This window comes from Humulus lupulus, chromosome 5, assembly GCF_963169125.1.
Source record: "Humulus lupulus chromosome 5, drHumLupu1.1, whole genome shotgun sequence".
NCBI classification, from domain to species: Eukaryota; Viridiplantae; Streptophyta; class Magnoliopsida; order Rosales; family Cannabaceae; genus Humulus; species Humulus lupulus.
In genome coordinates this window covers 243,183,605-243,195,899 of record NC_084797.1, presented here as the reverse complement: position 1 = coordinate 243,195,899, position 12,295 = coordinate 243,183,605, and positions in this window count along the sequence as shown.

Sequence of the window (12,295 nt, the reverse complement as noted above, 5' to 3'; positions counted from 1 at the left end):
ATAACAGGATTAAGTTTGGGGTTCGAAGTGAGTCTCGGAGTAATTTGGTGATTAGAACGTTGCTGGAAATTAGAGGGTAACGAGATATGAATTATTGGTACTTGAGAATATTGAGAATAACGGGAATTGGAGGGTGTTAATTATAATTAACGAGATAGGCAGAAAAGGACGATTGTACCCTTGGGAGTCTTTAGAAGCCTTTATTTGACCTAGGGGCAAAATGGTCTTTTCACCCCTAAGATATATATCAGCCCTTTGAGTTTAGAAGGTTGTGGAATTGTTGAAAACAGAGCATCATCATCCTCATCTCTCTCCCTCACCCGTACACCATTTCTCCTATTTCTTCCTTTCAATTTTTGAGAGCCAATTTAAGGATCCAAGCTAGGACAGCAAGGCTTGAGGGCTTTGGACCTTGGTTCAATCATTGAAGGGGGTCTAAATCAAGCTTGAGGTAAGAATTCATCCTTGAATATAGGCTATACTCTGTTTTTCCTTATGGTTTTTCAGTTGAGAATTTGAGGTATTAATAGTGAGAATTCATGGAAGTTTTTGTGTAAGTTTGAGTGGGTTTTGATGAGGGTGTGATGTAGATGAGGTTTGGGGGTTAAAATGGATGTTTGGGTGAAGTTTGGGATTGGTTTGGAGGTTTGGCTTTCAAGGGAAATCGTAGGGGAGAAGACCAGAAAAGTTTCTAGTCTGCTGATGGCGCCCCAGCGCCATTCCTGGCGCTCCAACGCTTGGCAGAGCAGATTCTGGGGTTCTCTAACTTTGGGGCAATGCCCCAGCGCCACTAGGCAGCGCCCCAGCCCTAGTGATTTTTCCAGCAAGCCTATTTTAGGGCTCGGGGGTTGGTTCCTTCGCCCCGTCTGGGTAGATTGAGAGTCCTGAGAGTGCGAGATGGATCCCGGGAGTGTGGTTTTAGATTATAAACCTTTTTATGATTTATTTTATTGATGAGATTCCATATATGGTTATGACTAGGTGACCGCTAAAGGATCAAATGATTGATCGTTCTCAAGGGTTGTCTTTTACTAGTTCTTGCTCGAATCTGAGGTAAGAAATCTGCACCCCATATATGACATGCATGGTTATTCTTGGTACATGTTGGATGTTTAAATATGATGCATGTGATGCACGAGAAACATGTGATTAGGGCATGCTATGAATATTGAATATGAGATTGTTCAGAGCTTAAGCCTCTGTATGTATGCATGATCTTAATTGTGCTAGTAATTGTTAAGTAAGCATGTTGAATGCCCTGTATTTGGATATTAGATATATGATATATGTTTGGTAGCATTGCTTACTTGTGCATGGCCCTGATCACTCAGATTTGGCATTGGTCGTGTGTTAACGACCTGGGAGCTAGTAACGGCATAAGCGTCATGAACGCAGGACCGATAAAAGATTAGATCTAATCGACATTCTGCATTAGATTACTCAACAAGAGCAATAATGGCGGACCGACCTCAAGTTCGATGAAAACTAAAAGCGCTTGTGTGACTTACCCAGCAGTCACTCATCTGTTAAGTTAAAGACTTACCCATCAGTCTCTCATCTGTTTAAGCTAGTGACTACCCATCAGTCACTCATCTGATCAGAGCCATTGTAGGAAAGCCCAGGTAACGGTTTCGTTACACGGCTATGGGCACCGAGCCCCATAGTGACTTGCTTGTCAGTCACTCAATATGGTTAACAGAACCTCAAAGTGATATTCACTCATCTGTTCAGGGCTATAAGCTCTGTATGATCATTTTGATCATTATTTGCATGGCTTTGTGTGCTGAGCCCCGTAGTGACTTGCTTGTCAGTCACTCAGTATGGTTTACCAGAACCTTTAGTGTTAAACCACTCATCTGATTAGGATTGACTTGATAGTCATCCAATCAGGAGGGCAGGATTTCTTATCCTTGATTCTCCAGCATTGTTTGAATTTATTTGCATGCTTGAATATAGCTATGTTTGCTAGGCATGTCATATATAATTTGATATCATGATATGATTGTTCTTGAGCATATTGAGTTTTCTTGCTGGGCTTAGGCTCACGGGTGCTATGTGGTGCAGGTAAAGGCAAAAGAAAGCTGGACCATCCTTGAGTTGGAGAGCTTAGGTGACGATGTGTACATATGCAGCTGCTCGACCGCCACAGCTGAGGTTTGAAGGAGAGGAACTAGGGCTAAACCCTGTTTTGCCGCTTAGATCGGCTGGTTGTAAATATTTTCTTGTAATAGACCTTTAGATTATGTTTTTGGGATCCCAATGTATACAGTAAACGTTCTAGTGAAACGTTATATCCTAACCAAAATTTTTAATCCCTAAACTGCTAATCATACTTAGTTACACGTTTATGGTCAAATGGCTCAATTAGCGAGTTTAGCACCGTTTGCAATGTGCACCGTAACGGTCCTTGAAGTTTAGAGCATTACAGTATTCTGGGCTACGAGGAAGATTTGGGGGACAAGATCGGTCAGAGTAGTGGCGGCGCAGGTTTGAACCAACGACGTACAATCTCGAGGTAGCCTCTTCTGCAGGTTAAGCGAGGGGACAAACCCCACGCTTCATGGGACGATGTCAGTATCCTGGAACTTTATCTTGCCAAACTCGGACAACCGACCCGAGTTCGTTTACCAATGTAACGCCCTGGTTACCCCAGAACAGTTACGGTGAACAGTGAACCGAAAATTTGACTCGCTACCCGAGTCCTTTGGTTAAAAACGTGATCTAAGTGTTATTAACAGGCTAAGGTGTAAAAACCAGTAAAAAGGAAAGGATAACTTGCATTAAGTAAATAAACTTCTCATGAGCTATTCAAAACGTTTACAAGTTGTTTACAATACAAAATGGTCGCTATTGTTTCCAATTACAATCCCCGCCGACCTAAGCGGCAAAAACAGAGTAAACCCCTAGTCCCTCTGAGAACTCCGTGACCGTGGTGGTCAAGTGGCCAAATATGTACACAACACCGCCAAGGCTCTCCACTCAAGGTTGGGCGAGCTTCTCTTTCCCTTTACCTGCACCACATAGCACCCATGAGCCAAGGCCCAGCAAGAAAACACAATAAAGCATGACATAATATCAACAATGGTCATCATAACCATTCCGGACTATCAGTCCATAACAGATAGGTGATAGTAGCAAAAGTAAAAAAGTGGGTACAACTCCCTTTAGCCATGTGACGATAGGGTCACCAGGGATTAACTAATGAGTGATTCTTTCATAGGTTTGATCAGGATAGGTGCATGGTGATTGGTCACCAACATAACCTTCATCCCGACACTAGAGTCGTAACTATGGACAGCGTCCCCTAGCCTTGTGACAAACAGTCACCGGGGCCATGCGCCCTGGCTATGAACATCTGGTCTTAGACCAGGCAAGCACTTATAAGTTCTTTGACCTTAGGGTCGGTCCAGCATCAATGCCATAGAGCCATTCAATGCATGTTCATCGACTTTAGGGTCGGTCCCTGACTAGTAAGTGCCATAAACAAGTAATCAACATTCGCTAGCATTTAATATGCAATCCACGTTCACATACATCAACCAACATGCTTCAATAGAAAACCATGCATGTCATATACATATACGGGGTGCAACTGTATCCATACACTATTTTCTTACCTCTGGTTCGAGTGAAAGTTATTATAAGAACGACCCCTGAGAACGATCAATCTTTTAGCTCCTTAGCGGTTACCTAGTCACAACCAAATATAACCTCCATTAATGAGAATCCACATAAATAGGGTCTTAACCTAAGCACCACTCTCGGGACCTCGAAACATGCCCACACGGTGAGTAGATACGATCCCGGGCCTTAAGGATTGAAACCCCAAGTCAAAAACCCTTAAAAACACTCAAAACGGGACTTAGAAGGAACAGGGTAGCGCTACAGCGCTCAACCCCTAGCGCCCCAGCGCTATACTCAGAACCACCCAACTGCCAAAAAGCCTCCTGAGGAGCGTTGTAGCGCCCACAGCGCCCTAAGGTGGGCGCTATAGCGCTACCTCCAGACCCAAACTCCCCTAAACCGACCTTCTTCAACTCCTTCGATTCTAACTCGATTTCCAAGCTTCCAAATCCTATTCTTGATGCCAAATGAACCCAAAAACCATCCTAACACACCCTAAACATATCAAGCATGAGAACCCTAACCAAAACTCCCAACAAAACCAAGAATTCACCCTAGAAATCTCAGCTGCAAAACAGAACCAGAACAAGGCAAACCAGAGAAATCCATGGTTAGAAACTTACCCAAAGTTCAGCTTATGATGCTCTTCAATGATGGAACACACTCCCAAACTCCCAAGGCTTGCTTCCTAAGCTTGAATCCTCAAAATTGGTTCAAAAATCACAAAGAAAGGTGAAGAGAAGAAGGTACGGGAGAACTCTTAGGCATGCTCTGTTTTTCCACTATCTTCTTCAGCTATCAAAGGATATATCTATCCTAGGGGTGAAATGTCCATTTACCCCTAGGTCAATTAATAGTTTCTAAAGGCTCCCAAGGGCATATTTGGTACTTCCCTCCTAACTCGTTAATCATAATTAACGCTCTCCAATTCCCGCTATTCTCAATAATCTCAAACACCAATAATTCACAACCCGTTACCCTTTAATACCCGGTAACACTCTAATCATTACAATCACCCCAAGACTCAACCCAAGCCCCGACACTTAAACCTGTTATGACTTAACCGCTAATCAATATTCTAAGATCGTCTCATGCCAAATAGCTCGAACAAACCCACATTATAATGTGATCTCAACACATATCATCGACATGCATACAATTATACTCTCAACGAGCCAAATGACCATCACACCCCTGTAATTAAAATGCGGACCCACATGCATGCATTTAACATCATATTATAATATAATTCACATATACATGCATAAATACATTTAATGGCGTAATTAAGCAGTTATGGCCCTCCCGGCCTACTAATCCAGCCATTAATCCATATTAGGGAATCCGGGGCATTACAACCAACGTCCCCCTCCGTTCACCAAGGTCCCGAACCATTTACCAGGATCTCGGACTGTTTACCAGCCATTAATGATTATATGCATGTTTATGTGAATTATATTATTATATGATGGTGAATGCATGCATATGGATTCATATTTCAATTGCAAGGGCATTTTGGTAATTTGGCCGTTGGGGGCGTGATTGTGTAATTTCATGCATATGGGTGAATTATAATTTTACCATATTATATGTGGATTGGTTCGAGCCATTCGGCATGAGACGATCATGGGAATGTAAGTGTTCGGTCATAACGGGTTTAAGTTCGGGGCTCGGGGTGAGTCTCGGAGTCACTTTGATGATTAGAACATTACTGGGAATTAAAGGGTAATGGGATATGATTTATTGGCATTTGAGAATATTGAGAGTAGCGGGAATTGGAGAGCGTTAATTATAATTAACGGTATAGGTTGGAAATGACGATTTTGCCCTTGGGGTGGCTTTAGGAACCTTAGGTGACCTAGGGGTATTTTGGTCATTGGATTGGATTTATATGGACTTTAAGGATGTAGAAAAACAGAACCAAAACAGAGCATCATCATCCTCATCCTTCTCTCTTTGTTGTACACCATTTCCCTTCTTTCTCCCTTTGGAATTTTGAGAGCCATCTTGAGGTAACAAGCTAGGAAATCAAGGTTTGGGCTTAGGGACTTGATTCAGATATTGAAGGGGATTGAAAACCAAGCTTGAGGTAAGGAAACTTAGGCATGAAAGTCTGGTTATACTCTGTTTTCTTTTAAGTTTCAGCTTGTGATTTCTTGGTGGTTAGTTGGAATCAATGGAAGTTTAATTGATGTTTAACTTGGGTTTTGATGTGGGTGAGCTGTAGATGATGTTTGGTGGTTGAATTGGATATTAGGTTGAGGTTTGGGACTGGTTTGAAGGTTTGGTTTCGAAGGAAACGCAGGGGAAGAAAATCAGACTGTTGCTGGTTTGCGTGATGTGCCGCGGCCTGAGTGTGCTTCTGGGCAAGTTTTTGCCTCTGTTTGAGGGTGAGCCGCGACATGGCTATGGTGAGCCGTGGCCCATCAGGGCAGATTTGCCCAGAAATAGGTTTTTGACTTGGGGATGCTAGCTTAAGGCCTCGGGGTCGATCCTACTACCCGGTTAAGTGTGGATTGATGTCCCGGGGGCTAGATATTGGTTTGGAAACCTTTGCTTTCATTTTCATTGATGGTATCCTATATTTTTGGTTATGACTAGGTGACCGTTAAAGGACCAAAGGACTGATCGTTCTCAAAGGTCGTTTCTTTTATTAATTCTCGCTCGAACCCAAGGTAAGAAAACTGCACCCCATATGTGACATGCATGGTTATGTTTGATGCATGTTGGATGTTTAAATGTAAACATTGATAGCATAATTAATGCTTGGCAATCTTTCCCATTTGCATATGATTATTGTTGAGGCATGCTGGATGATTAAGTGAGATGCATGTGATGCACGAGAAACATGTGATTAGGGCATGCCATGAATGATGAATATGAGACTGGACAGAGCTTGAGTCTCTGTGTTTGTGCATGATCATAATTATGCTAGCAACTGTTAAGTAAGCATGTTGAATGCCCTACATTTGGATAATTGGCATATGATACACATTGATAGCATTGCTTACTTGTGCATGGTACTGACTAATTAGTCAGATTTGGGCAAGGTGCTAGTATCAACTGTGAAGCTGTGACTCACTAGTCAGGTTCGGCAGTGGTACTGGGCACTGGTCACATTGTGCTAACTCACTAGTCAGGACGACCCTAGTGTGTTTAGTATAAGTTATGTCGATTAGACCTAATCGACCTTCTGCATTGAATGACTCAAAGAGCATTAATGCAGGACCGACCTCAAGTTCGATGAATATAAACAAGCATTTATCTAGCCAAAGGCTAGTCATTTAGAGCCAGGGCCAGCGAGCCCCGTGACTGTTAGGTCACATGGCTATGGGTACCGACCCCTTAGTGACATGCTTGTCAGTCACTCATTTGATAAGAGCCATTGCAGGAAAGCCTAGGTAACGGTGTCGTTACACGGCTATGGGCACTGGGCCCCTAGTGACTTGGTCGTCGGTCACTCAGTATGGTTTAACAGGACCTCAAAGTGATATTCACTCATCTGATCAGAGCTAAGAGCTCTGTATGATCATTTTGATCATCATATGCATGGATTTGGGCACTGAGGCCCCAGTGACTTGCTTGTTGGTCACTCAGTATGGTTTACCAGAACCTATTGAAGGCTAGAGGCTTACCCAACAGCCACCATTCCATTTGAATTAGTGGCTCGCTTGTCGGTCACTCAGCATGGTTTACCAGAACCTCAAGTGTTACGACACTCATCTGATTAGGATTGACTTGATAGTCCTCCAATCAGAAGGCCAGGATTTCTTATCTTGGATACCCCAGCATTTGTTGGAATTCATTTGGATGCTAAATAGAGCTATGATTGTTAGGCATGCCAGATATGATTTGATATCATGATATGACTGTTTATGAGCATATGAGTTTTTTTGCTGGGCTTCGGCTCACGGGTGCTTTGTGGTGCAAGTAAAGGCAAAAGGAAGCTGGACCATCCTTGAGTTGGAGAGCTTAGGTGATGACGTGTACATATGCAGCTGCTCGACCAATACTTGGGCGAGGTTTGAAAGTGGAACTAGGGCTGAACCTTGTTTTGCCGCTTAGAACGGCCTGTTGTAAACAATTTCTTGTAATAAACTCTGAAATTATATTTTTGGGATCCCAATGTATACAGTAAACGTTCTAGTGAAACGTTATATCTTAACCAAAGTTTTTAACCCCTAAACCGCTAGTCATACTAAGTTACACGTTTATGGCCAAACGACTCGATTAGCGAGTTTAGAACTGTTTTCAATGTGCACTGTAGCGGTCCCTGGAGTTGGGGCGTTACAGCTACGATGTCCCGGACTGAATCCAAAGGGCCCAGACCATTTACCAGGATCCGGGTTCGTTTACCAGAGCCCTGGTTCATCACGAAGGGTGCACGTGTCCCCTTGCAATTGGCGCATTGATGGCACTTGGTCTTGAAAGATCTGCAAACACCCTATCAATTATTATGTTGGGGGCTAACGTGTCAGCTCAGTTTACGAAGCGCCCTATACGCACGAGTGTTCCCATTATTACCTCTACGACAAGGAGGACCGTTGGATGGGGCGACCTTTGAGGTGCCCTTTTTCTGGGCCGTTGGATCGGGGCAGTGCGGATCATGCCTCGGGGGTACCGTGATCCAGTACTCAATTAGATCCATTAATGTCCCTGCACGATCGAAGACCATCCGATTGGGGGGATCGCACCTAACCGTTGGATCAAAACAACCTTCTGGTTCTTATAAATAACCTCAGGTTTTCATTTGAAATCTTTACATTCTCAGAAAAGAAAAATGCTTAAAGGATCTTTTATGACCGAGCTTGCCGACGACATTTTCCATCGTCTTCTTCGTCTACACCGTCGCCTGTTCCCAACGCGCCCGATATCCACACCTTCGCCTGAGCAGACGACATCGGCCTGCCCCCTAGACGAGCTTTTGGACCGCCTTTACCTTTTCAAAGCCGTGATTTTACCGTCGTTGCCGTCGGAGACCCTTCATTCTTCACCACCAGCCTTTTACAGTAAGTTTTATTGACTTTTGTTTTTATTTTCTTGAGTTTTCCATATCGTCATATTTATCTGTTTAGGCTATTAAATATTGCCTATGTTTAGATTGCCTCTAAGTGTATTAGACTAGGTTAGGAAACGAAAACTAGTTTGGACCGTCCCAGATCTCTTCATGTTCGGGTGGTTCCCGGACAAGTTGCAATAGGCCGACTTAGGAGAACAGCTAGATCCTTTCCTCCCTTTTTTTTTGTTCCCGATCAAGGTTCCGCGACTTCTTAGTGATCATGGACCTGATCCAGAGGGGACTCCTCCAAGCAGTTCGAAGGAGAGCCCCCGTACCTTAACCGACCTTCTTGGGTTTTGGTGCTGACTGCTTGGTTGTTTGTTTTGTTCTGTTTTGCTCGCAAATCATTAGCCATGACCTCGGGCCTCACCCTTCATTCGGAAGAACAAGTTAATGCGGCCCATATCACTCTATCCGGGTTCAAGACTCCCAGTGGCAATAGGTGGGAGATGGACGGGGTGCAGAACCTGTTCCAAACTATAGGATGTTGTACGCCCTGGAGAAGCATTTGGGCGTGGAGTTGACTCCTGGACTATTCTATAACCGCCTGGCCAGAATAGAGGAGAAGGCTCACACCAGCGTGGGCGAGTTTGGGGCCTGGAGCGTAGGCCACATTAGTGCGGGAGCAACTCTCCCGCTCCACGACTATTTCGTGCAATTCCTCAAATTTGTGGGGATTACACCGTTCCAACTCCTGCCTCAAGCGTACCGACTGCTCGCGGGATGGTGCGTCTTTTGCATCGCAAAGCAGATCCCGGATCTGACCCCGGCAAAGGTGTTGTATTTTTACATGTTGGAGCTGCAGGTCAACGTCAAGGACAGGACCCTAGATGACTTCTATAGGCTAAAACCGCGGGGCAACTACGCTGCTCCTACCAACACCTGGAAGCATCCCCCGGACGTCCGACATTACTGGTTCATGACGTCCAGGTTTCTTATAGAAAATAACCCCACGCTGATGCTGGACTTCCAGCGAGTGGGTAAGTGGTCTCTCGTTCCCTAGTTTCCTTTTTGTTTTTGCTTTTTATTCCTTATCCTCAACACAATGCCTTGGATGGCAGGACCCTATGCCCAGACTCCCCTCACCCAATTCATCCTGGATCAGAAGAAATTCTACTCCGAGCTAAGCGCGGAGGATTTGGACATAGGGGGCTACGTCAACGCCAACAACCTCCGAGTGGTCGGGATGCTGGCGGCCAAACAAACGATCAAGGCCCCAAGCCTCCGAGGGATACAATGCATGAAAGACCCCGCATTGAGGGAGGCGCTGGCCCTTGAGCACATTAGGGCTGTAGAGGATGCAGCTCGGGCAGACACCGCCAAAAGGAAACGGGACCAGGCTCAGCAGGAGGAGAGGGCCTCCTCCGAGGAGCTGGAGGCCCTCTTTGATGAGGCCCAACCGAACATGGGGACCCTCGGTGCTAGTGTATCAGGGCAAGGTAATTCACCTTTGATTTTGACTCATGCTTCCCGAGTTGGGTACTTAGTTAGGGGTAGACTAGTTTATCGAGGCCACCTATTCGAGGCTGATGGGGAGATGAGGCCTTCGTCTCCCATCACTGTTGATTCAGAAACTCTCATGTACTCGTCTGGTTTCCTACAATATGGGAACTTCCTATACCCGGACGACATGGGAGATCAAATCTATTCCTTCGCCTTAGGAGAATTGAGTCGAGTCCGAGGTCTAGACAAGGGTTCGTCCCAGATTCTTTTTAGTTTTGTTCTTACTCATTCGCATTAACTTGTTTATTTTGCTGATCCCTTTTTGTTTGTGTTTATTCCAAAGGATTTCGACATGTCCAACCCCGTGGACAAAATGAAGCAGGCCCTCGAGGTCCGGGCTGCCAAGACGAGGGATGCGGCCAAAAAAGCTGCTAGAGGCGCACCCAAACCGAAGCCGGTGCTGGAGTCTCATTCCACCGGGGAGAGTCATCTTGCCGCCAAGGAAATCCCGGAAGCGCCCACACTTCCCGTCCATCCGGCTTTACCCGAAGAGGGGGAGGCAGTCCTGCGGGACGAACAGTCCAAGCTAATATCCCGGACTTGGGAGAATGGATGGGAGAAAAGAGAGGAGGCCTACTGGGTCCTGATGATTCATTGTCAGGTTGAGTTCTCGGAGCGTCCGGCAGCATTCAGCGCTCCCCAACGGATCGTGGACCGGCTAGTCGCCGAGACGGGATTTAATCCCAAGTTAAGGCAGGACACGACTCCGTTCGCAGCGGACTTTTTGGATCAGGTGGGGACTACCAGACCGCGAAGAGGCTGCCCGGACTAAGTTTCAGCTTGAAGAGACTATGTCCCGGAAAGAAGCCGAAAACGGCAAGCTGGTGGCCAGTTTAGAGGCGAAGCTTCTTCGAGTAAAGGATTGGCAGGAGGCGACCTGTAACGCCCTAAACTCCAGGGACCGTTACGGTGTACCTTGTAAACAATGCTAAACTCGCTAATCGAGTCATTTGGCCAAAATCGTGTAACTAAGTATGATTAGCGGTTTAGGAATTTAAAAATTTTGGTTAAGATGTAACGTTTCATTAGAACATTTATTATATACATTGGGATCCCAAAAATATAATTTAAAGGTCTATTACAAGAAAATATTTACAACCAGCCGGTCTAAGCGGCAAAACAGGGTTAAACCCTAGTTCCTCTTCAAACCTCGGCCGTGGTGGTCGAGCAGCTGCATATGTACACATCGTCACCTAAGTTCTCCAACTCAAAGATGGTCTAGCTTTCTTTTGCCTTTACCTGCACCACATAGCACCCGTGAGCCGAAGCCCAGCAAGAAAACTCAATATGCTCATGAACAGTAATACATGTCATCAAATCATAAGGCACACGCCTAGCAGATATAGCCCTATTCCAGCAAGCAAATGAGTTCACGTACTGTTGAGTTTAACACATCAACCAATGACCATAATAATCATCCAGGGCTTTTAGCCCAATATAGAAATGTAATGTTGAGTATAACACATCAACCAATGATCATAATAATCATCCAGGACTTTCAGTCCAAACAAATAGGTGACAGTCGCAAAAGTCACTAAGTTGGGTATAGCCCATTTTAGCCTTGTGACGATAGGGTCATCGGGGCTTAATAGACAAGTGAACTTTTTATTAGTTCAAACAGGATAGGTGCATGTTGACTAGTCACCAACATAACATTCCTCATGACCATAGAGTCATAACCTTGGAACATCATTCCCTAGCCATGTGACAAACGGTCACCTAGGCCTTAGGTCTTGGCTCTAGTAACTAGTCTTAGACTAGGCATGTAACGACCCAAATTCAGTGTTAAGGCTTAAGGGCCTGGAGTAGTGTGCCAGGAGGGCATAATGGAATTCTGTGTGTGTCTTTAATGAGTTCTATGCATGATTATGACTTATTGCACGTTATATAACTATTTGATTATTTTAGATGCATGACTATGTGAATTAGTATGCATGTAGACCTGATTGTCTTAGAATGAGCATGATTGTAATTTGGCCATTTTAGAGCACGACTGTGATAATTGTATTATGTGATCGTGCAATGTGAGTGTGATGTTATTATCAGGATGCACGCACCGAGACGGTCCTAGTGAGCCAATTAGTCTAAAGTCACAACGGGATGTTGTAC